General features: G+C 34.9%; 2 pseudogenes; one reads left to right on the plus strand and one right to left on the minus strand.

Moving 5' to 3' along the window:
• Positions 1-312: 312 nt before the first annotated feature.
• Positions 313-19,223, minus strand: LOC142630939 (PI-PLC X domain-containing protein At5g67130-like; annotated as a pseudogene).
• A 4,029-nt stretch (positions 19,224-23,252) lies between these two features.
• On the plus strand, positions 23,253-25,685 carry LOC142630950 (protein FAR1-RELATED SEQUENCE 5-like; annotated as a pseudogene).
• The last annotated feature ends 906 nt before the right edge of the window (positions 25,686-26,591 follow it).

A 26,591-nucleotide genomic window follows, 5' to 3' on the forward strand; every position in this document is an offset into this window, starting at 1 on the left:
AAAATAGTTTATAAGATTTATAAGTGCTAGTCCTAAACCCTTTTTAAAATGATGTTATTATTTTCTAATAAAGTACAGTTAGTACGATATATTAGATTTTCTAAATTAAGCTGTTTGTATTTGTTATTTGAAAGTGTTTTAATTTTGAAAGAATTTTTTTTAAGGAAACATAATGCATATTTACATTTAATTATTATATAACCCAAACATGGTGCAAATGCTTTTACCCCAAATAATAATAAACAACATAACGAGGTAGCATATAGGCTTTTTCTATAACATATTCATCTCTCATAAACTTCATGATGGAACTTAAATCTTATGGTGGTCCACGTTTATCTCATGGTTGCAAGCTGATGAAGTTGATCCATTCTGCAAAACGAAGGAAATCAAACTTGTGAGAATTTCCACCATGTATCGGATATGTAACTGTCAATGTAAAGTAGTACAAGTGGGTTCAATTCCTAGATTTGAGGTGTTATTACATGCATTTGGTGCGTGTGTATAACCACCCTCTCACATGGGGTAGATACATGCACATAATGCATGATATATTTTCTTAGAAAGGTAGTAGACTAGTAGTTCAAAGGGCAAAGCAAGATTGTTTTAGAATAGTCCTATACACACACACACACACACACATATATATATATATATATATATGAGTTGGGTTTAAGTTACACTTGGTGTAATTTTAAGCGATATTACAACACTTAATAACTTATTATTAAATGTGAATTTTGACAAATCTAACGTTGGATTACATTATATTCATATACTCTCCATACTTGCAAAATTTCACGGTGATAAAAAATTAGTAGTCATATTATCAAACAATTGTTTGAATTCAAGTTTTTGTAGTTTAAAATAATTTAGAAGATGAGTTTATGGATAACATGGTAAATAATATCCGATTGGCATGAAAATTGGCATGCATGTTAAGCACATATAGAACACGTAATTCAACGGTGGGATTCTTAAAATATGAATTTAATAACAAATTATTGGGTAGTGTACCATTGCTTAGAATTACACCAGGGGTAACTTGAACTTAACTCTCTCTCTCTCTCTCTCTCTCTCTCTCTCTCTCTCTCTCTCTCTCTCTCTAGATATATATATAAAACCAAATTAGACTTTTGACCTTTAAATTTGAAGGTTGTTTTTATTTTGACCATTTACTTTTTCAAAATTTTCATTTTGACAATTCATATTTAATTCCTTTTTTATATTAACCATGTCATTTACTTTGGTTAACAATTTGATGACACGTGGCATTATATAAGTTTTTTAACTTAATAGACGCCACTTGTTTCTAAAAAAAAAAAAGACGCCACTTATTTAGCACTTAATGGTTTGATTACCAAGTTGATACATAAGAATGGAATCTAAAAGTTTTTGAAGTGAGAAAATGTGTCGAAACATTTGTTAATAATACTAAAGATGATTATGATGATGATGCCATTAATATCTCTTACCAGTTACCACACATTCATGGACATCATCACAACCGCACAACAATTCTCCGTTAATATTGTCCAAAGCTTGAAATACTCCACCTCCGTTGCTTCTCTGCATTAAATTAGGAAACAGATAATAATAATAATAATAAAAGTTAATAAACCCAAAGATGAACGGGAGATTGTTCTACCTTTTGTAATTAAACTTGAACTGGACAAACTCAAAGTGATCGATGGTAGTACTTGGCTCTTTAGAAGCCATTACTTTGACTCTTTCAACATGTATGAAATTCACTAGTGTATCTTTTTGGATTTGAGAGCATGACCTTCATCAATTGGGGACGGTTCTTGACCTTGACGTACTGAGAGATGGTATTAGTTGGGAAAGTATTTAAGGATACAGGTTACAAATGTCCTTATGGTCCAATTACAAAGTGCATGTGTAAAAACTAAGAAATGTAAATAGAATTGAGAGGATTTCATTGATTGAGAAAATGAATTACAAGAGTTGAAAAAGAATGAAGTCAATACATAAAGTGCTCTGTTTTATGTACACACAAAACTATAACCAACTCCCTAAGGTGCCAAAATCAGTTATTGGAAACTTCTAGAAACTGTACACGTGTCAGTCTTTGAGTAACAACCTCATTGATTCATGGAATTAACTCCTTCAATGATCTTGGATGAAGAATTCATGATGTGGCACTGCCTCAATTAGTTCCAATACTTCTGCGCTAATTAAGGCATTCGATGCAAGCTTCATGCTCTAAGCAATGCACTCTTCATTAGCAAATGCTGCACTACGTGCTACCCTCGTGGCTTGACCAATGCATTTAACATTAGCAACTGATGCACTACCTGCTACTCTTGTGGCTTGGCTAATGCATCTCTCATCAGCAACTACTGCACCACTTGCTACCTTTGTGGCTTGGGTTATGCAACTCTGCTGTGGGATGTTGCTTGCACTTTTAACACTCCCCCTCAAGAGCACAGCTCTTGCCTTTGGACCTGGCAAGACTGTATGAGGATACTTTACTATAGAAGCAAAAATATTAATAACACCTAGCCTTTTGATCAATCTCAAAAAACTTTCCACTCCTAAAGCCTTTGTGAACACATCTGCTAACTCATTCTTAGTTGAGACATAAAAGGTTTTAAGTGCACCATCAATAATCTTGTTTCTCACAATATGACAATCAGCTTCTATGTGTTTTGATCTCTCATGAAACACTGGATTTGCTGCTATATGAAGTGCTACCTGGTTGTCATAGTACATCAGCAAAGGTTTATCATGTTTGACATGTAAATCTTGCAACAAATGCAAAATCCAAGTCAGTTCACAAGTATTTGTAGCCATAACCCTATATTCTGCTTTTGCACTGGACCTAGACACCATGCTTTGCTTCTTAGACCTCTAAGACACTATGCATCACCAAGAAATACACAATAGCCTGTAAAGACTTTCTTGTGTTTGGGCATCCTGCCCAATCCGCATCACAAGTGTTCCTTTAATGTACTGAAGTATCCTTGTGGCTACTTTCATATGTGGTGCTCTAGGCTATGCCAAGAATTGGCTAAGCCTATGCACTGCATATGTGATACCTGGCCTGCTCAAGGTCAAGTACATGAGCTTCCCAATAAGTCTTCTATACTGTCCAGGATTTGAAACTATCCCCACCTCCTTTGGACAACTTCAACTGTTGTTCCATTGGTGTTTCAATTGGTTTACAACCTCTCATACCAGTTTCTTTTTTGAACTTCTAGAGCATACTTCCTCTGGGTTAAATTGATCCCACTCTTATTTCTTGCAATTTCTAAACCTAAGAAATACTTAAGTGATCCCAAATCTTTAATCCCAAACTTCTAATCCAAAATTTACTTGAGAGTGACAACACAAGCATGATCATTACCTGTGAATACCATATCATCAACATAGACAAGTAGGGCAGTGAAGAAAGAGCCTTTGCTATACACAAAATGAGTGATCTTCTTGGGTCTGAACAAAACCAAGCTATTTAATTGTTGCTAACAGCTTTGTATACCATTGCCTAAAGGCTTGTCTCAAGCCATAAAGAGACTTAACCAACTTACACACCTTACGAGCATCTGAAGAAGAAGAAGAAGAGGTTGAAACACACTCCCCCTTACTGTGAAAACCAGGAGGCAAAGTCATATAAACCTCTTCATCCAAATCCCCATGGAGAAAGGCATTATTGATGTCTAATTGGTGCAAAGGCCATTGTTTGGCAGCAACAAGAGCAAGCAAGACTCTCACTGAAACTGTCATAGCAATAGGAGAGAAAGTTTCCAAAAAGTCAAGGCCCTCCCTTTGGGTATAGCCCTTGGCAACAAGCTTGGCCTTAAACCTCTCAACACTGCCATCAGGATTAAGCTTCACCTTGTATACCCATTTGCAGCCAATGGGAAATTTACTAGGAGGTAAAGTAGTCACATCCCAAGTGTGGTTATACTCAAGGGCTTGGATTTCCTTGTCCATGGTAGCCCTCTAAAGAGGATCTTGAATAGCCCGGAAAAAACTTTGAGGTTCTTTAGGACTAGAACTAATGGCCAGCAAGTAAGAATGGTAACCAGGTTCCAAATGGGAATAGGTGAAGTGAGGCACTGAGCAAGATCATAAGGAGCACCAGCTGCAATTGTAGTACAGGCATAATCCTACAAGTAAGCACGAGGTCTATTGTCCCTAAATGACCTCCTAAAAGGCACTAGAGGGGCTGAAACAATTGGTGGAGAAGTACTAGGCACCTGATCAGGACTAGGATAAGTATCATTAGAAGGTAAAACAATAGAAGCAGGATGAACAAAGGAAGGAGAAGAAGCATCATTAGAATCAACAAAAATAGAATTAGGTATACTAATTGGGGTAACAAAGGAATCAATACTAGTAGTGCAGGAAGGAGCAACCTCAACACTAGAAGGAACAAAAGGGTCTGCAACAGTAGGTGAAACAGAAGCAAAAGGAAAAGAATGTTCATGAAAAATGACATCCCTAGAAATGAACACCCTATTAGATGACAAATCAAGAAAATTATAGCCCTTAACCCCAAAAGGATACCCCAAGAAAACACATTTAATAGCTCTAGGTGCAAACTTAGTTTTGTGATTAGCAAGTGTGGAAGCAAAACACAAGCAACCAAAGACTTTTAAATGAGAATAACTAGGTGGATGACCAAACAAAACTTCAAAAGGAATTTGATTGGATAAGACAGATGAGGGGATTCTGTTGATCAAATATACAGTAGCAAGAATAGCATGACCCCATAAATGCAAAGGTAAATGAGATTGAAACGTGAGAGCTCTTGCCACATTCAACAATGACATTCTATTGTAGGGTCTTAACACTGCTTAAATGATGCAAGATGCCTTTCTTGGCAAAGAAATCTTTTATGAAAAATTCAGTACCATTATCAGACCTTAAAGTTTTAGCTTTCTTAGAAAATTGAGTCTCCACCATAGTGCAAAACTGTTCTAAAACTGACTGTGTTTGGGACTTAGACTTTAACAGATACACCCAAGTGCACCTAGAGTAGTCATAAAAAATTGTTAAAAATACTTGCAATTATCAAAAGTAGACACTGAGAAAGGTCCCCACAAATCACAATGAATCAAGTCAAAACAAGAATTAGAGAAATGAGAACTTTTATTGAAAGGAAAATGTTTTTGTTTAGCAAGTGGACAAACTTCACAAGTAAAGTTCTCAACAGAAGTAAAAAGGGGTACATTATTTGGTTTTATTGAAGCCAATTTGGCATTGGACAGATGTCCTAATCTGGAGTGCCAGACATGAAGTTGTGAGCTATGTATAGAAGCTGAAATAGAAGGTGTAGTGAAGCTGCTCTTGTCTAACAAGTAAAGTCCATTGCACTCTCTACCCAGACCAAGTGTGCTCTAAGGAGCAAGGTCCTGGATAAAGCACAAGGTTCCAAAGAAAATAAGGCAACAGAAAGTGGACTTAGCTAATTAATTGACAGAAATGAGATTGAAACTAAATGATGGAATACATAAAACATTATGCAGCGTAAGGTGTTCTGAGATTTTCACAATGCCAATATTGGTGACTAAAGCTACTTCTCCATTAGGCAAATTTACACAAGTGTTCAAAGTAGCAGTAATGGAAGTGAAACATGTAATGGAATGGACCATGTGATCAGTAGTCTCAGTGTCTATGACCCAATCAGTGGCATGAAAGACCTCTTTATCAACTATTTTGGTAGAGAAAATGGAACGCCTTAAGGATGGAATGAAAGGAAACAATGAATTGGTACCTGACATAGTGTCAACAAAAGTGGAATGGTCCGTGTTTGAAGGTGAAATGGATGTGGAAGTCACACCAACTACAGCAAGCACACCATGAGCTCTAGGAATCAAGCTAGGGACAGCGCCACTTGGACTAATAATTGCAACACGGTGATTAGTACCTTGATTAGCTCCAGGATTGAAAAAGGCAAGCGATTGCTCACATTGTGCCTTAGAAATAGGACACTGAGAAGAAGCATTGGTAGGAACCTCAACAGCATTGCCTTATGGATATGAAACATGATTAGCATTGGAATTTGGCTTGCCTTTGTGCTTGTATCCTGGTGGATAATCATAAAGCTTGTAACACTTGTCCACAGTGTGTCCAAGCATGTTACAGTGAGTGCACAAAGGCCTCTCCTTCTTATTTCCACCCTTATTGCATGAATTTCCTCTAGTATTTGCATACATTGCCACAAAATCAAGTTTTGGTGTGAAGGAAGCACCATGACCAATGCTTTTATGAGACTCTTCTTGAAGAACCAAAGCATACACCTTGCTCATTGATGGAAATGGCTCAAGCATGAGAATATGGCTCCTCACAGTCTCAAAACTCTCATTGAGCCCCATCAAAAACCTCATGACATAGGCCTTCTCATGTGCAATACTCAGAATCTTCATTGCTCCATAAGTACAAGCTGGTAATGGTTCATAATGAAGCAATTGATCCCAAAGCTTCTTGAACTTGGAGTAATACTCAGTCACTGACAATTGACTTTGAGTTATCTGTGAGATTTCTTGTTGAAGATTATAGATCTTTGGACCATTTTCATGAGAAAACACACGCTGCAACTCAAGCCACATCTCCCTCACAATCTCACAGTACGTGATACTACTTGAAACATCAACATGAATAGAGTTGATTAACCAAGAAAGCACCATTGTGTTGCAGCTTTCCCAATCTTTATACAAAGGAGAATCAATATCAAGCTTTGCAATCTTGCCATTCATGAATCCTATTTTCTTTGGGGCAGTTAGTGCTAGAATCATAGCCCTAGACCAAGATTGATAATTCTTCATTCCCAACAATGGTTGAGTGACCAAGATATTCCCTGGATTCTCACTTGCACTAAGAAAAAATGGATTGGGAAAATTGGTCTCTATGTTAGAATTAGAGAATGGTTGTGTGGATTGAGTATGCGTAGGATCAGAGTCACTTCCTTCAGCAAAAGCCATTGATGCTAATCACAAGCTTAAATGAAGCTTCTAATGAAATTGAAATAGAAAAACAAGAAATTCTTTAAGATTTAGTATCAACAAGGATGAATCAAGACTCCGTGAATCAGAGTTCAAGAACTTTCTTGAGGAAATTCTTGTTTGGAAAGCGAGAAACTTTTGGAATAAAAAACGAAACTAGGAAATCAGTATGAACTGTGCTAGTTGCTCTGATACCATGTAAAAACTAAGAAATCTAAATAGAATTGAGAGGATTTCATTGATTGAGAAAATGAATTACAAGAGTTGAAAAAGAAAGAAATCAATACATAAGGTGCTCTGTTTTATATACACAGAAAACTATAAATAACTCCCTAAGGCACCAAAATAAGTTATTTAAAACTTCTAGAAACTTTACACGTGTCAGTCTTTGAGTAACAACCTCCTTGATTCACAGAACTAACTCCTTCAATGAACTTGGATGAAGAATTCATGATGTGGCACAGCCTCAATCAGTTCGAATACTTCTGCGCTAATTAAGGCATCTGATGCAAGCTTCATGCTCTGAGCAATGCACTCTTCATCAGCAAATGCTGCATTGCATGCTGCCCTTGTGGCTTGACCAATGCATCTAACATTAGCAACTGATGCACTGCCTACTACTCTTGTGGCTTGGCTAGTGCATCTCTCATCAGCAGTTGCTACACCACTTGTTACCTATGTGGCTTGGGTTATGCAACTCTGTTGTGAGATGTTGCTTGTACTTTTAATAGTATGTGTATGCAATGCTTGCAACCACAGTACCTTGTCTGCATGCGACTGAAAGAAATTGAAGCTTGAGAGATGGTTAACAATGGCGGATGAACAATCAACAGAGAGAGAGAGAGAGAGAGAGAAATGGAAACGAGAAATCTAATTTATCAAGCTTGATTCAATACATTAACACCTACTCTGTTTATATAGCTTAAGTACAATACAACTAGAACGTTCTAGAGATACAACCACTTTAACAGATTTACAACTAATTGCAATCTTTACTCTGCGAATTCAGAAGTGACAGCCTGGATGACAGTTACTGCTGGAGTCATAACTACAACACTGAAGAGCATGACCATAAGCCTCGCATACACACTGGAGTGGAGCACAGAGCACTTCTAGAATATTTGATTGAAGAGGATGAACCCAAACGACGTCGTTCTAATTAACTTGAACGAAACCGTTTCCATATCAAGTCAGATTCACTTAAATAAGACGACATCGTTTAGCTAAAGAGACGTTAGACTAAACTAGCCATCATGTATCTTCCTCTCTATTTTCAAACTATGCTTCTGAGTTTCAGTGCTCTCTTTAACATCCCCCTTCAAAACCATGGGGTCAGTAGACACTATGATTTTGGAGCGAAGAAAGGCAAAGCGTGAAGTAGATAGGCTCTTAGTGAACACATCAGCGAGCTGATCACCTGTGGCAATGTACTTGGCCTGAAGATCCCTACGCAACACCTTTTCACGAACAAGATGGTAGCCTACCTCGATATGTTTGGTGCGCGCATGAAATATAGGATTTGAAGCAATGGCATGGGCAGACACATTGTCACACTAGAGCTTAGGAGGGACAGGAAGGAAAACCCCAAGGTCTTTTAAAACCTGGTGAAGCCAATAGAGCTCAGCAGCATTGGTGGCCAAAGCTCTATTCTCGGACTCAGTGGAGGATCTAGAGATGGTGTCCTGCTTCTTTGCACTCCAAGTAATAGGATTATAACCAAGATACACTATTTAACTAGTGATGGAGTGTCTATCATATGGATCTCCTCCCCAATCCAAATCAGAAAAGGCAGAAAGGGAGAAAGGTCCAGGCTGAACAAAGACACCATGATGCAAGGTACCATTCACATATCTCAGAATTCTCTTAGCAACAATTAAATGTACATCAATAGGATTAGACATAAACTGACAAATTTGTTGAACTACAAAACTGAGATCTGGCCTAGTGAAGGTTAAATAGTGTAGTGAACCAACTGAGCTCCTAAACTCATGAGGGTTAGAAAGCAAGGAACCATCAGTAGGAGTTAATCTAGTATTAGGAGCACAAGGTGTACGAGCAGGTTTAAAAGTGTGCATATTGACTCTGAGAAGCAAATCCTGAGCATACTTAGTCTGAGTCACAAGCAACCCCTTAGAAGTTCTGGTGATTTGAAGACCTAGAAAGTAATTTAGAGGACCTAGATCCTTAAGCTCAAAAACTTCACTGAGTTGTGCAATTAGAGAGGTTAAAAACTGAGGATTGTTGCTAGTAAGGACTATGTCATCAACATAGACAAGAAGTTATGCCGCCAAGTTACCATGTCTAAGAATGAACAAGGAAGAATCTGAAAGAGAAGCCTGAAATCCCATATGGAGTAATTGAGTGGAGAACCTCTCAAACCAAGCTCTAGGGGCTTGCTTGAGACCATATAGAGACTTAAGAAGTTTACAAACATGATTAGGATGAGTTGAGTCAACATGGCCAGGTGGTTGAACCATATACACTTCCTCCCTTAGAAAACCATGAAGAAATGCATTACTCACATCAAGCTATCTTAGAGGCCAATTGAATTGTACAACAAGAGAGAGAATAATCCTCACAATTGGAAGTTTGATGACTGGAATGAAAGTCTCCTCAAAATCAATGCCAAATTGTTGATGAAACCCCTTGGCCACTAACCTGGCGTTATATCTGTTGATAGTCCCATCACTGTTATTTGAGCCTATATACCCACTTACAACCAACTAAATTTTGAGAAGGAGAGGGTGGCACCAAAACCCAAGTACCCTGCCTTTGGAAAGCAGCAAATTCATCATCCATGGCAGAACACCATTGGGGATATTAAGCTGCAATTTTATAAGTTGGTGGGTCTGTAGTGGTGTAATCATGTTTAAAAGAGGAACCTGCTTTTGTGGGCTTTGAGCACTGTAATGGACTAGACTTAGTACACTTAGTAACAACTCAATTTGTGGGACTAGAAGCAGATGGTGTAGCAGTAGCACTAGGAGCAAATGGTGTAGTAGCAGCCTTGGCATGAAGGGCTTTTGGCTTGTAATTTCCATCCTTGGACCTAGTGATCATAGGATGAGCATTGATAGTAATAGGAACCTGTGGATCAACTATGGGAATGGTAGCAGGTATAGGTTGAGGAGGTGAGGTAGATGAGAGAGGGACAAGACTTGACAATGATTGATCAGTAGATGTAGGAATAGAAGATTGAGGTGAGGAAGTAGGTATAGGAGTGGGATTAGACTGAGTAGGAGTAGACTGTGATGGTATGGAGTTAGAATTATGTGGCTGCGAGTTAAAAGATGTATATGGGAAAAGGACAGGACATTGTGTGGATAACTAAGCAAAAGGTGTAGTGGATGAACCAGTGGTTAATGACTGAGGTGTAAAGAACTCATGTTCATTGAAATGGACATGTCTTGAAATGTAAATCCAAGATGTTTTAGGGTCTTGACAGATATAACCCTTGGTATGTGTTGGATAACCAAGGAAGACACAAGGTGTGGTGTGGTTGCAACTTGTGGGAATTATAGGGCTTTAGTAGGGGAAAACAAACACAACCAAAGGATCTTAGGTGTGTGATATCAAGTTTGGATTTAAACAACAATTCCCAAGGAGTCAAATTCTTAAGAATAGGAGTAGAAAGCCTATTCATGACATGAACAGTTGTAAAGACAGCGTAGGACCAATAAGAAGGTGGTAATTGAGAATGAGAAAGCATGGTAAGAGCACACTCAATGATGTGCCTATGCTTTCTCTCAGCTACCCCATTTTGTTAGGGTGTGTGTGGACAAGAAAACTAGTGAATAAGACCTTGTGTGGAACAAATAAATTAGGAAGCATTAGAAGTGTATTCCCCACCATTATCAGTTCTTAAGACCTTGATTTTGGAATCAAGTTGAGTCTCAATAGTTGCTTTAAAAAACTTGAAGATATCAAGGACATCAAACTTATGTTTAAGCAAGTAAAGCCAACTGAATTTAGAATAATCATCAACAAACATAAGATAATAATGAAAATCATTAGTGGATGTAACAGGTGCTGGACCCCTAACATCAGAATGCACCAATTTAAGGGGTTTTGAAGCTTGAAAATCAGAAGTAGGAAAAGAAAATTGATGCAATTTACCACTCAAACAATGTTTACAATGGGTGAGTCCATTAGCACTGTTTGATGGACAAGAGATATTCAAGGAAGATAAAGCTACAAGGACTTTATTACTTGGATGGCCTATTCTATGGTGCCACAACAACCATTTATTGGCTTTATTTACAAGAAAAGTAGCAGGAAAAAGAGAATCAGTTGAAACATGATGCTGTTTTGAAGGTGACTTAGAACTGACATGTGGAAGGGATCTGATGAAGTTCTTAAAGTAGATAGGGTAAACCCCATTCTCACTCATGCCCTTGTAAAGGAGTCTCCCCATAGGAATATCTTGGATTTTAATTTGATTTGCATCAAAATAGCCAGAACAATTATTATGTAAGTAGAATTTATAAACTGAAAGTAAATTCATTGCAATTCTTGGCACATGAAGGACATTTTTAAGGATGAAATTATGGTATTTATTGTGTAAGGTAGTGTTACCTATATGGTTAATAGGCAAAGACTAACCATTTCTCACAGTGACTTGCTCAAGTCCCTTATACTGAGATTGATTGGAGAGATTGTTGAGATTGGCAATGAGGTGATCTGATGTACCAAAATCAGCAAGCCAGGGATCTTGATTACTGGTAATTACTGCATTAGATGCACTGGCCATGGCTGCAAGTTTTGTAGGAGGATTTTTGCCTTGATAGGCAAAATCCATCCTATGATAACAATCCAGTGCTCCATGTCCAGATTTTTCACAAATCTGACAACTTGGACGTTCATGCTTGAAGCCCTGAGAGGAACTTTGAGGAGAAAAGTTCTGAGGAGTAAAATGTGGAGATGCTTGTGGAGAGAAATGAGGTGCCTGTGATGAGAAATGAGGTGCCTATGGTGAGAAATGTTGCTGTCCACCAAAATTATTGTATCTGCCACCTCCTCTTCCTCTATTGGAGTTGTTTCTCCCTCTTCCCCTACCAGATCCATGATTTTGTGCCTAATTCTATGTGCTACTACTAGCTTTCCTATTAGAAGCAAACATAGCAAGTGAGTGAGAAACTGAATCAAGATGATCAATCATAGCTTGTTCCTCACTCTGTAGCATAATGGCAAGTTACTCATAGGAAATAAGATCACTCCTAGTTCGAATTGTAGAGCAAAAATGTGCAAATTCTCTAGGAAGTCCTTTGAGCACAATGCAAATCAGCTCTTCATTGTCTACAGCCACTCCCACAGCTAGAAGCTTGTCACGTGCAATTTTTATCTTTTGTAGGAAAGAATTCACAGATTTATTTCTTTTCTTGATACCTTGAAGTTCAAGCTTAAGGTTCAAGATATTGGCTCTTGATGTAGAAGTGAACCTCTATTCAGGAGTGTTCCAAACTTCTCTTGAGCTAGTAATGCCAACAACAAGTGAAAACACTTGTGGAGTGAGAGTTGAATTTATTAAGGAAAGGAATGCCTTATCCTTGATCTTCCAAGATTGAAAATCTAGATTAACAACTGAAGTTGTATTTCCTGCTGTATCAAGCACAAAAGGTGATGGCTTTGGTGTTGTGCCATCAATATGTTCGACTAGGGAATAAGCCTCGAGTATGGTGAGCAATTGATGCTTCCATGGAATGTAGTTAGTGTAGTCAAGCTTGATCGGCATGAGATTGGACATGTTAGAGAGTAACAACAATGGTGACTGTATGGAGGTTGAAGGAGTAGAAACTGTATGGATAGGAGTTGTGTGTGTGGATTGAGCAGTAGCTATTGGTGGTGTTGAAGCCATGGATCAAGGGTTTGATACCATGAAAGAAATTGAAGCTTGAGAGATGGTTAACAATGGCAGATGAACAATCAACAGAGAGAGAGAGAGAGAGAGAGAGAAATACAGAGAAAAAAATGGAAAAGAGAAATCTATTTCATCAAGCTTGATTCAATATATTAACACCTACTCTATTTATATAGCTTAAGTACAATACAACTAGAACGTTCCAAAAATACAACCGCTCTAACAGATTTACAACTAATAGCAATCTTTACTCTGCGAATTGAGGAGTGACAGCCTGGATGACAGTTACTGCTGGAGTCTTAATTGCAACACTGAAGAGCATGACCATAAGCCTCACGTACACACTGGAGTGGAGCACAGAGCACTTCTAAAATATTTGATTGAAGAAGATGAACCCAAACGACGTCATTCTAATTAACTTGAATGACATCGTTTCCATATCAAGTCAGATTCACTTAAATAAGACGACATCGTTTAGCTAAAGAGACGTTAGACTAAACTAGCCGTTATGCATCTTCCTCTTCTATTTTCAAACTATGCTTCTGAGTTTCAGTGCTCTCTTTAACAACGACCATATATTTTGTTACCTAAGTTGAATCCTTGTTTTGCCACTTACTACCATCACTAATGAGGGTTGAGGATTTAGTGTTGGAGGAAGAAAGAAACCACCCACATCTCATTATGCTACTTTCTTAAACAAAAATTGATCGAAGAGTTAATATTTTATTCCATATAACTTAGTATTTGATTTCAGAGCATATTTTTAACTATTTTTGCTTTAGAAGTTTTGTTCCTTTTCTTTTTCCACCTGCGTATGATGCTTTTCAATTCATTGGTAATACAAAGTACACAAAAGAGAATGAGACGCAGAGACGGAGCTATTCTTGGACTTGGGGGGGCAGTGGCCCCCCCTAGATTTTCAAAAAAAAAAATTAGTATATATATAATATATTATTTTTAGCAATTTGTTTCAATAAAATTGCATTTTCCCCCCCTTCATAATATTATTGATATTTTTAAATACTAAAAAAAAATAGCCCAGTAACAAAAATTAAGCCCAAACACCAAACAACTCCCCAAAACAAACCCAAGCAAAAAAAAAAAAAAAAACAAAAAAATCAAAGCCGGTTCTAATTATAATTAGATATCTACCTAGGCTAGGAGTGGGAAACACCCCACTTACCTCACATAGGAAAAAAAGAAAGGGGATTTCTAACCCATTTAAAAAAAAAAAAAAAAAAAAAAAAAAAAAAGGAAAACCTAACTAACTTACGGCTGAACACAAAGGAGAGGAATTCGGTAGCCAGCGGCAGAAGCAAAGGTATCCTCTCATATCTCATCTCATATTGAATCCTTGTTTGGGTTGATTTACTTTTTGTAATGTGTTGATTGTTGACACAATGACACTTCATATTGAATCCACTAAAAAGCTTATTCAACAATTTAGAGATGAGAAATGGGATGACTTACTAGCTACTGTGATATCATTTTGTATGGAACGTCGTATAGATGTCCCTGATATGAATGCTCGTTATGTTGCAAGATTTGGTCGATCTCGTCATCAACAAGAGGACTTTAAAAATGAGCATTATTATAAAGTAGATATTTTTAATGCAGGAATAGATTCCCAATTACAGGAACTAAATCATCAGTTTAGTGAGCATGTCATGGAGTTACTTACGCTTAGCTCAGCTCTAGACCCTTAAGAGGCATATGAATCTTTTCGAGTTAGTGATATTTGTTCATTGGTAGATAATTTTTATCCAATAGACTTCATAGATGATGAAAAGAATGATTTGAAAAAGGAACTTGATATTTACAAGTATGATGTAGTTCAGCATTCAGGGTTCAAGAATTTGAAAAATATTTCTGAATTGTGCCAATGGATGGTGAGAACTAGAAAATCAGAAATCTATTCGCTTATTTGTAGAGTGGTCAAGCTTGTGCTTACTCTTCCCGTTTCTATTGCAACTACAGAGCGAGCATTTTCAGCTATGAATGTCATCAAAACTGACCTTCGCAACAAAGTGGAAGATGAGTTTTTGTCAAAAGCTATGGTGTTATTCATTGAAAGGGACATTGTTGCGACAATTAGTACAGATTCAATTATAGATGATTTCGAAGTTTTAAAAAAATTGCGAGTTCCATTTTCATAAATAATTGCATTGTAATATCTTAAAAAACAATAATTTTTTGTATTTTTCTTTGTTGATGGTTTATTAAATGAATGTTTATTTGGAGTTTCAAATTTTTTTTTTTGTTTATACTTCTGCCCCCCCTAACTCTAAATCCTAGCTCTGTCCCTAATGAGACGAGAGGAAAATTAACATACCTTGTAATAATCAACGGCAACAAAGTTAGCCCATTGGTTACCAGTCGCAACAAAACAAGTATGGAGCATGTTAATCAGATTCGCTGAGTTATGTTCACATGCAATTTGCTTGAAGGGAATTGTTGGGGAATGATTCACCAAAACTAAAGACTTGGTTCTGTCATCTAGCGGTGATGATGTTTCCCTATTGAAACAATTTCCTGCATGCATTCCACCATTTCCATCTGCAAATTTTCAATTTCAAAAAGATTAAAAATGGGAAGAAAAACAAGATACACTCAGTAAAGGAAATGAAGGACCCGTCATACCCAACCATTGAATGTGTCTTTTTTATTTTTAATTGTTAGAAATTGGGCTGGTTTTGACCCAACCCATAAACCATGGCCCATGGATCGTCCACATGGATTATCTGATAAGTAAGTTTAAATTTAAGCTAACTAATATTGGTATGAGTTATCAACATCAGTAGTGGGGTAATTTAAACTTAACAGATATTGAAATGAGTTATCAATATCAGTAGATGAGTAATTTAAATTTATCAGATGAGATCTTTTAGGGATCACATATATCTGATAGTAAGTGAATCTCTACTAGTATTTAAAATACTCCTATATCAGTTAGAAAAGAGATGATAGACACAGTGAGTGAACATACGTATAGTTTTGAGTGCTCTCTCAAAATAAGCCGTCTCTCTAGGACACCATCAATTGTTCCCTAGAATTTGGAGCGTGGAAATTAGGAGAGACTCTAGTAGCCTCTCTTGCGACTTGGAGGTGTTCAACAAAGGAGATCGTGAGGAGTTCGTAAAGCAAGCAAAGAACAAGATCCGGGCATTTGGTGATCTATTCCACCAAAGGTACGTGTCTATATGATCTCTAGTAAAGTATATAATTATTCAACATTAATAATTCAAAAGTTACAATAATGGGAGAGAGATCGAGATTTGAACAACGATTCTTCTTATAAAGAAAAACAGATAGTGTTATTAAACTACAAGACTCTTGGCGAATATCATAATTATTTACCAGTGAAATCCATTTTTATCGTGGACTATATTAATAATAGACAATTACCAGTCCATTGAATGATCTGGTAATTGAAGACAGGCTGAAAGTTGCATGACGATACAAGAACAAAACTTGAGATCGAATATATATATATATATATATATATATTAATGAACGCTTCTTACACTGACTCTCGACCATGTAATTCGACTGGTAAGCAATGCCTTCACTTTCTTCCTTGGACATAATTGAAGTGAATACAAGTAGCCTTTGGTTGTTAGCAACCATGTCACTTACTAGTGGCCACTCTTGACCATTTTTTGGCATGTTTTTCACAGGAAACCAATATTTCATTAACCCTACATTGGTCAAGACCTTTGTCAATCCATTAGGGGCTTCAACATAGTCTTCTAAGATCAATGTGACAATTTCTGTTATTTTTGCTGATAAGAAGGCTTTAATTTCCTTTAGAGTGTCTATAGCTGGTTCCTATTATGTATAAAATATAAGCAAACGGCAATTTATGTCAATAATTTTTTCCCAGCAATACATAATCTAATCTTACGTTTGGATGGACGGAGAAAAGAAAAGAGTAGAAAGGAAGGTTACTAATGTTTAGTTTATTCTGACTTCCTTCCCTTTGTCCCAAACATAATCTTAAAAAGTTAGTTTAGCAGGGGCAAAGTATACATACAGATGCAGTAAAGTCATAACATTGTCCTTTAGAAGAATGGCACAACCATACATCTCCTTCAAAATCATACATATCTAGCATCAAGCCGCGAACTCCATTCTACAAATAAACCAAAAATAATAATAATAATAATAATAATAAACTTAAAAAAAAGAAGGAAGATGTAAAAGAAAAGACTTACAAAAAAGAACTTACATTTAGCTGTTGAGTGATGCTGTCTACTTGATTTTTAAAGGTAGCTCGAGGAACTCCAGTGTGAGATGGCTCTCCCTCAATAGCATAAGCATTATGGGTAGTCAAGAATGCATATTCATTGAAAGGAAGTGTATTATTCTATTCAAGAGAAGGAAAATTGCAAAAAGAATTAAATAATTTAGCAATTATTATTATTATTATTATTTTGTTGAGAAATGGTTTGAAACATAAAAATTTTAATTTGGATGATACCTTAGAAAATCCGACTTTTTTTTTGGAGAAGAATAGAAAATATGTATACGTACATGATACACACACACACACACACACACATATATATATATATATATATAGAGAGAGAGAGAGAGAGAGAGAGAGAGAGGTCCATAATCCAAAATGTAATGGGGTCATGTTATGGTCCTATATCCTTGGGCAGCCATAAGGGCCGTCAATGGGCCAAGTTGAGCTGGCCCATCCCATTTTTACTTGGCCCATAGGCACAATGAGTTGGGCATATTGAGCTATTAACTAGTTAACGAGCCAGGTCAGGTTGAGCTAAAAGAAAAAACCTCAGTCCATGACCTTTCCCATAGGTAATGCCCATTTTATCTTTAGCGAGCTATGCTATCGAGTTGGACCTAATGGGCTACCCATGAGCTTGTATTATTATCTTATTTTATTATTTTATAAAGAAAGAATCAATTTTTTATGAGGGAATAATCAATCTATTTTTTTAAAGGAAAGAATCAAATAATCTAATACTTAATTAAAGATATTTATATGGTCAAATCTATTTAATTTTTTGTTTTGTTGATGGAAACCTATTTGATTTTTTTTTATTAAGGCTTTAATGGTTTTTTATTTTTATCTTTAATGAAAAAAAGTCAAATGGTTAATTCAAAGTTGCTAAACTACTAGAAAAATATATATTTAGTAAACTAAGTTTAACATAATCACTTTAAATTTTAATGGTTTTGGGAGTTCTCTTAATAAATTTCTCTATAATGTCTCAAGATCAATCCTTCATACTCCTATATTTTTTTGTTATGAATTATGTGTTATTGGGCTGGGCAACGGGTTGGGCCAAGAGGCTGGGCTACTAGGCTAGGTCACTTGGTGCCTGGGTGTCCCTGGGCATAAAGACTAGCACACAACCTAACTCATTGGGCTAGTGGGCTACCCATGGGCCTTAATCGCAACGGATCAGGCCGCCCATTAGACTAGTAGGCCATCGGGCTTTTGGCTCGGGCCATTAGCCATGGACTATTTTTTGACACTCAACCAAATACAATTTCTTAAAATTTCCCAATATTTGCCAAATAATTGAGATTACGTGGTCATGATAAATTTTAATGGCTATTACCTCAAGAGCCGTCCAAAAGTCATATGTATATATATATATATATATATATATATATATATATATATATAAAATATAGAAATTATACTCTAGCCTAATTTAAATGTATATGTGTGTGAAACTCCCTCCTAAAAACTTGAACCCCGGTCCTTGCCCTCCACATCCTACAAGCATTTATATTTGTAGAATGACCAATGCACCAAGGGTGTGCGGTGGTCATATTTTTTTTCTCTTCTTTATTTTTTGGATGAGGTCCAAAAGTCATATTCAATTAATGATCGATAAATACATAATCAAGGAAAGAAAAAGAAAAACCAAACAAGAAACAAAAAAAAAAATGATAATTTGATATTCATCCTAGAAAGACACATTTTTCTTCACGAAGTTGGAAGGATAAGGACTTGAGAGCATATTATATAATATATAGGAGTATCAAACTTAGGTTATTATCTTTTTCTTAAAGGAAAAACTATAATCGGATGCGCAGAGAGAGAGGGAGGGAGGGAATTAGTATTACAAGGAGCTTGAACTGTTTGTAGTGGTTGATCTAACACATCTACTGCCTGAAAATTCTAGATGGCAAGAGAAACAATAGAGCCCAGCTTGGCAATCTCTATCGGATGAGCATGAGTCAAGTAGCTACACATGGAAACGAGTACAAAATTAAGAGCTAAAACCGTAAGATTTTTAGACAAAAGTAGCCTAAAAATTCGAAGGACACACAGACCTTCAATCTCCATTGGAGCAAGCTTTGGCAACACTAAAGGATAGAGAAGCAGTGATCGAAACCACATTTTCCCGGAGATCCATTTGGCAAAGGTGGCGAAAGTCCAAGAATGATACACAGAATCCAAAGGTGTATATATAACCAAAAATTAAAAAAAAAAAATTTTGCCTCAGTTTTGTATGAGAAATCAAAGGAAACTTAACAGAACTTTCACGAGGAATAGAAAGGTTAGTACATAGAATATGCTCAGTGTTATTAGGGTATTTTGTTTGACTCTAAATTTCAACAGAAGTTTTTGCCTAAAAATGAAGGATTACATGATTTTAATAGTGAAACCCTAATTTTTATTTTGTTTTTGTTTATTTTCATCAATTTTTACGTGTTTGACTAAATTTAGTTGAGTTTTTAATTTTGGAGCTATATTTAAAACCATAAAATTCCCTTTAATTTGACTGGTCATGAGCAAAAATAGGCTTGAATTTGAATGAAATATCACTTAATTAAGGACAATACCCAATTTGCATTTTAATTGTGAAAAAAGTACATAATTTTTATGGAATGCTTTCTAAATTTTAGTATGATTTTAATTAAAAAAAATAGTTCTAAATATAGCATTTGGGTTTTTTTTTTACTGAGTATGCTATTAAGGTTTGAGCATCAAATGATTAAGGAATTAACTACTTTTTATAAATTATGTGTCCTGTTTTTATTCAGAACTATTTAGTTTGTCATATTTAGTAAATTTATTTTTATTAGGTCCTATTAGTAGTTTATTTTTATTTGAGTCCATTTACATGTCATATTTGTTTTCCGTTTATTTCAACATAAACGTTTTCTGAAAATGAGTCAATTTTCAAAGTATAGTTTTCTGAAAACTTTTTTTTTTTTTTTTTTTTTTTCTGTTTAGTTGCAATCTTAAAAATAAGTTTGAAAACGTTTTCCAGTGTTTGTTATGTGCTGAAAATCATTATAATAGGCACAACTAAAAATCAAAAAATCAAAGGCTGAGACATGCTTCACTACCTTCTTTATTTGTATAGGTAATGACTAACGAGTAGCTACAACATGATCTTGTGACAGAAAGTTAGTCTTCAGCGATAAACTCTGACCAGCCGAAGTTATTATTTGTGGTAAAGATTTATATTTACGAATGAATGCATCAGAGTTCATCTTTCTCTTTTGATTCTAAACATTATATTTTAAAACCCCACAAACCTAGAACCAGATTTGGTAGTTGGTAGCAACATGTGACAATTAATGTCATAGCCTACTTATCCTCATTAGTCAAGGGAATGCAATAATTCAAATATTAAGATGCATAGTATAATTCTTATATGTGTAATTTAAATATTGTTGATAGTTATTTTTATATATTTTTAACTCTTTAAAAAGTCTTGTAAGAATGTTATTAGGTAGAAAATGTAAATTGTTCATTTTTAAAATATTTTTATGTTCATTAATTTTAAACTCTTTAGTTTTTGTACATAATAACTCACTTGAATTGATATTTATGAAATGGTCCCATGTTCCAAAATTGAGAAATAAAACTCTCTAAAGATAAATAATTTAGGACACACGATGCAAAAATTGGATTTCAATTGAAGAATCTAATTAGATTTTCTCTAAACTTTACCTATTAATATATATATATATATATATATGACTTATAAATTTGAATTGTTTTTTAGTTATACAAAAAAAAAAGGCGCATAAATATAAAATTATTCAAACTCTCGCTTCCTCTAATTTTATATATAGTGTTAGATATATGATTTTAGACTCTTCGTTTTCTATACTAAATTAACTCATTTGGCATAAAAATTAAAAAATTTCAATTAGATGGGACACATGCCGTAAAATTAAACTCCAATTGAAATCCAATTTTTATATTAAATTAACTAATTTGGCACAAAAATTTAAAAATTTTGATTAGATGGAACACGTGGCGCAAAATTAGACTCTAATTGAATTTCAAATTGAAATCTAATTAAATTTTCTATCAGTTTTACCTATTAATATATATATATATATATATATATATATAGATGACTTATAAATTTGAATTACTTTTAGTTCTATAAAAAAAAGGCTCAAAAATTTAATATCATTCAAAAATTATGTTTTTTATGGTTTACTTATATTGAACTACTTGTTTTACACTAAATAAACTCATTTGGCACAAAAATTAAAATTTTTTTATTAAATGAGATACAGGTCAAAAAATTAAACTCTAATTGAAATCCAATTTTTACATTAAATTAACTCACTTGGCACAAAAAATTAAAAACTTAAATTAGATAGGACACATGACACAAAATTAAACTCTAATTGAATTCTAATTTAAAATCTAATTGGATTTTCTCTCAGTTTTACCTATTATTATTATTATTATTATTATTATTATTATTATTATTGATTTGGCCCATCTTTCTTAAAAGGGAAAAAAAAAAAAGATAATAATTAGTTTTTACATTTTGGGTTTTTCATGTAGTTTGAATCATTCAATTCCTATCCTTAATAAGAGATTAAATTTAATAAGGACGGGGTGTAATCCCTTTGGTTTACACCAGCCAATAAGTACATGCCACATCAGATTTTTACTTAAACTTATGGTAAAATCAATACATGCTACTTCACCTAATAACGGCTCAACAAACAAATAATTAAAACCTATTTCATGTTTTCCTAAAATCTCATATCACTTTTAAGCTCATGCGTCTCCAGCCCATCCTCGTCCGGACCTCCGTTTGCTGCCGCACTACCTCACCAGACCTCTATTTGCTGCTGCACTACCTCACTGGACCTCCGTTTGCCGCTGCGCTATCTCGCCAGACCTCCGTCCGCAGCCGCACTACCTCGCCGGACCTAGGTGATTTGTTCTTATTCTCAAATTTTTTGGGTTTTTCTATATTTAGATTGATTTGGCTGTTGCTATATTTTGATATCTTCACAGTTTGGGTATGTTGCTATTTTGAAATAAGGACAGATATGGGTTTGATCCTATTAGGGACGATTTTTTTTTTTTTTTCGTTCATGCTATTTTGGTTTTCCAACTTCATTATTTGAGTTCTTCCATTCTTTGGTTGCGTTAAGGCATATATGGAAATTCAAATTGATAGACATAGGTTAAGGATTAAACCTGTAATATATTTTCTGGTTTAATATCAGTCAAAAAATAGGCTAGTAAAGAAGACAAATTTCTTAAATTGTTGAGATGACAATGAGCATGCCTCTGACCAAACTTGTCTAGCTAGTTGAGCAGCTTATCCTCTTGTGAGTCTTTTATAGAGCTTAGATTAAAAGTATTTAGGACATGGACTCAAGATAGTTGGCCTCTTGTGAGTCTTTTATAGAGCTTAGATTAAAAGTATTTAGGACATGGACTCAAGATAGTTGGCCACGATGTGGATCCATCCTTATTTTATTCTCTTTTTGTTATTTGTCTCTTTAATGTAAAAAGTATCTGATGAAGTAACAAATGCATCAACATCATTTAAGTGTCCAGCTTCATCAATATGAATTTCCAATGTGTAATTGAATAGGCTTAATGATGTAATTCAATTAGTATCAGTTTGTACCAAGAAATAGTATTAGTTACAACCATCTAAAATAACAAATGAATCAGAAACAAGTAAGTGTCTAGTAGCATTAATCAGTTTGTAAGGGATTAAGTCAGTTTTGATATGTACATTGAATAAGAGTGCCTCCTGTAAGGGACCAAGTCAGCTTCGATAATTTTATTATGAGCCTAAAAGTTTCCAATTAGATTTTGGTTTTGTAATAAAATTGGTTTCCAAAATTGGGAAAGTTTATTATGTTTTAGATTTTCATTGTAATTGAACAAATCTTGAATGTCTCTTCAACTGTTCTTATGAATTTTTCTTCTCTTTTTCTTTTTTCCTAGGTTACATTGAAAATAAATATTTACTCAAATTGCAAATATGAGTGTGAGCAATGAAGAATCTGAAATAATCTCTCTTTGTGATGATTTGGTAGAAGACTTGGTGCATGTTGAGCAAGAAATAGTAGAAGATCAAAATGATGTAGACTTGCCTACAAATGATTTGAATAATTCTTTTGCATCTAAATGACCTTTGGAACTATGTCTTGATATGGTATTCGATGACTCAGAAGATGCTCATGCATGTTATAAAGCATATGCAAGGCGAAAGGGTTTTAGCATTCGAATAAATCATAAACGGTCATCCAAAGAAGATAAATCATTGGTTGGAGTGGAATACATTTGTTGGAGGGAAGGGTTTCGTCATAAAAGTTATGAAAATAAAGAAAGAAAAGTTCCAAAACCTGCAAAAACTAGAGTGGGATGCAAAGCAATGATGAGTTTAAAGAAAAAAGAAGAAGCATGGATTGTAACTAAGTTTGTGGACAATCATAATCATGAACTTCTTACTCCTAAGAGTACAAGTTTGCTTCATGGACATAGAGTGATATCACGTGCCAAAAAAATCTTGTAGATATACTCAATAAGTCAGGTGTACCTACGAGGAAGATAATGTCAGTGTTGAGTAACGAATCTGGTGGTGACTATAATATTGGTTGTGCTGCGGTTGATGTTCAAAATTATTTGGGTAGTAAAAGAAGAAAATTACTTCAAGATGGAGATGCACAAAGAATGTATAGCCATTTTATTGAGTGTCAATTAAAAATCCAGGTTTTGTATATGCAATTCAAGTTAATGAACAAGGGCGCATGGGAAATTGCTTCTGGGCAGATGCTAGATCAAAAATTGCATACCAACATATTGGAGATGCTGTTACTTTTGACGCTACTTACTTAAGAAATTGCTATGGGATGCCTTTTGTTCCTTTTACTAGGGTTAACTACCATCACCAATCTGTTATGTTTGGATGTGCTCTGCTTGTGAATGGAACAGAAGAATCTTAGACATGGTTGTTGAAGACTTGGCTTGAGGCAATGCTTGGACGTGCTCCTTCTACAATTATCACAGATGATGACAAGGCTATGGGTAAGGCAATTGCAGAGATATTACCAAATACAATTCATAGATTATGTATGTGGCATATTTTACAGAAAGTTCCAAAAAAATTGGCTCATATCTATAATAAATATCCACTTTTTCAAGGAGAATTTCACCATTGCATTCATGATACAATCACTATTGAAGAGTTTGAGTTAGAATGGAGTGAGCTGGTAGAGAAGTATGGGTTGGGGGATAATGATTGGCTTATAAATCATTATATGCGGCATTAAAAATGGATTCCAGCTTATTTACGTAGGAGTTTTTGTGCTGGGATGTCTACAACTCAAAGGAATGAAAGCATGAATAAATTCTTTAAAGGTTATGTTCGTTCAAGTACAATGATAAGTGACTTTGTGCATCAATATGAGAAAGCCTTAAATGTGCGTTATTTGAAAGAGAAATAGCAAGATGTAAAGACAAAAACTTCAATGCTAATTTTGAAAACATGTTACAAGATGGAAGGAGAGGCGGCAAAAGTTTATACAAGAAAGATGTTTATAAAATTTTAAGAAGAGTTATTTTGTAGTAAAAAATACAAGGCATCCAAATATCGTGAAGGAGTGTAGAAAATATATAAAGTGGTACCTCATGGGAAAGAAAGTCCAATTTATGAAGTGTTATTTGAAATTTCTGAGAAAAAAGCTATTTGTACATGCCATATGTTTGAATTTGTTGGAATTCTTTGTAGGCACATCCTAACCGTTTTTGTGAAAAAATCTCTTGTGGACTCTCTTCCTCCGTATTATATTTTAGAAAGATAGACAATCAAGGTCAAGAATAATATTATACATGACATATCTGGTGATGTTATACAGGTGGAGCCACGAATTTCTGCCACGAATTTCTTCCACTTTGATGAGAAATAGTTTATTGCTTCATTTTTTGGAAGTTGCAGAAGTAGGGTCACAGTCAATGAAGAAATATGAACATCTTGACCTTGCTCTACAAAAGGTTCATGTGGAGCTTCTAGCCATGCATGATGTTGATGATTTAGTAAGTTCCGATAATACTATACTAAACAGCCAAGTATTATCAAATCTTTCAAGTGCTTTACAAGACCCTCCGTATGTTCTATCTAAGGAAAGACCTAAATCTTTAAGACAAAAGAATCCAAAAGAAAACCAACCAACAAAGAAAAGAAAATGCAGCATTTGCAAGGAAACGGGCCATGTTAGAAGAACTTGTCCATCCATCAGTTCTGTATAGGTACAAGATGTATTTGATTTTATTATTAATATATTTTTTCAATTGGATTTTATAATCAATATTTATTCATTCCTTTTATTTGTAAAACATCCTTAGGACTCTTTGCCATCTATGCGGTATCCTCCTACAACGTCAACTTCTATGCCTCAAGGTCCCCACTCTTCATCTTTTATGGTATAACCATTTATTGTTTAATTATCACAAAAGTATAAATTATCTTCTTCTTTTGTTATTTTTCTTTTTAATTGTGTTCATTCTAATATGTTTTTAATTTGGTTATATGTTCTTTTACACAGGATTGTTAGATGTCACTCACCAACAATTCCAAGAGAAGTGAAGTACAGACAAGATTTTGTTCAAAGAAAATGGATTACCTAACAACAGTTTTTGGTTATATACTATTTTAATTGTGGTGGAGAGAATCAGCTTCCGATATTTTGAATTTGATTGGTTTTATTTCACATGAATGCATTTTAGATTAGAAACTTTTAGAAAAATTGTAACAGGTTTTATATTACATGGAAGACATGTATTAAAAGCTTTTTGAGATGTTTTCAAAATTCTAAAGTTACATTGTATTCAATTGTGACAGGTTTTATATTACACCGTCCTGAAAAATTAAAGCAACAACTAAGATCAAAACCAAACAGTTTAGAAGGAATGTGGTGTTGCTATACTTCTCTGCCAACTACTCTGGTGTGAAAACTGAAATGGAAACACAACCAAACATTAATTTCTTTACTTTGCCGAAATGCTAATTAATGTATATGTTGATTTCCCAAGGGAAGAATCACAAAATGCAGGACAAGATCTCAGCATATGTAGCGCCTTTAACATTGAAAATTCAGTAGACTGTCTTATTGGTTTAAGCATTCCGACATAGTCAACAATTTAGTTTCACTAGATATCATATACAATGGCCATCTAAGGCAAAAAAATAGAAAGCATAGAACAATGCAGCTGAACTAGAAGCGGAAGCATTGGCTCAGATTCAATCCGCCAATGCTTTTGGGTATCTAATCTGCCTTTGAAACAACTGGGACTGCTTTTGGGTTCTAAATTTAAATATAAAAATATTTGGAATCTCATACTTGAGAAGATGGTCTTTTTAGTTTAGAGTCATAACAAGTGTAAACAAGAAGAAAAAATTAATGAAGAAGACAATCTTAGCAACAAACAGAACAGAAATTTTCATTGATTTTTTTAGCAACATAATTTTTCATTGCTAATTCAAGGAAGCAAT

Source organism: Castanea sativa, chromosome 1 (genome assembly GCF_040712315.1).
Source record: "Castanea sativa cultivar Marrone di Chiusa Pesio chromosome 1, ASM4071231v1".
Lineage (NCBI taxonomy): Eukaryota > Viridiplantae > Streptophyta > Magnoliopsida > Fagales > Fagaceae > Castanea > Castanea sativa.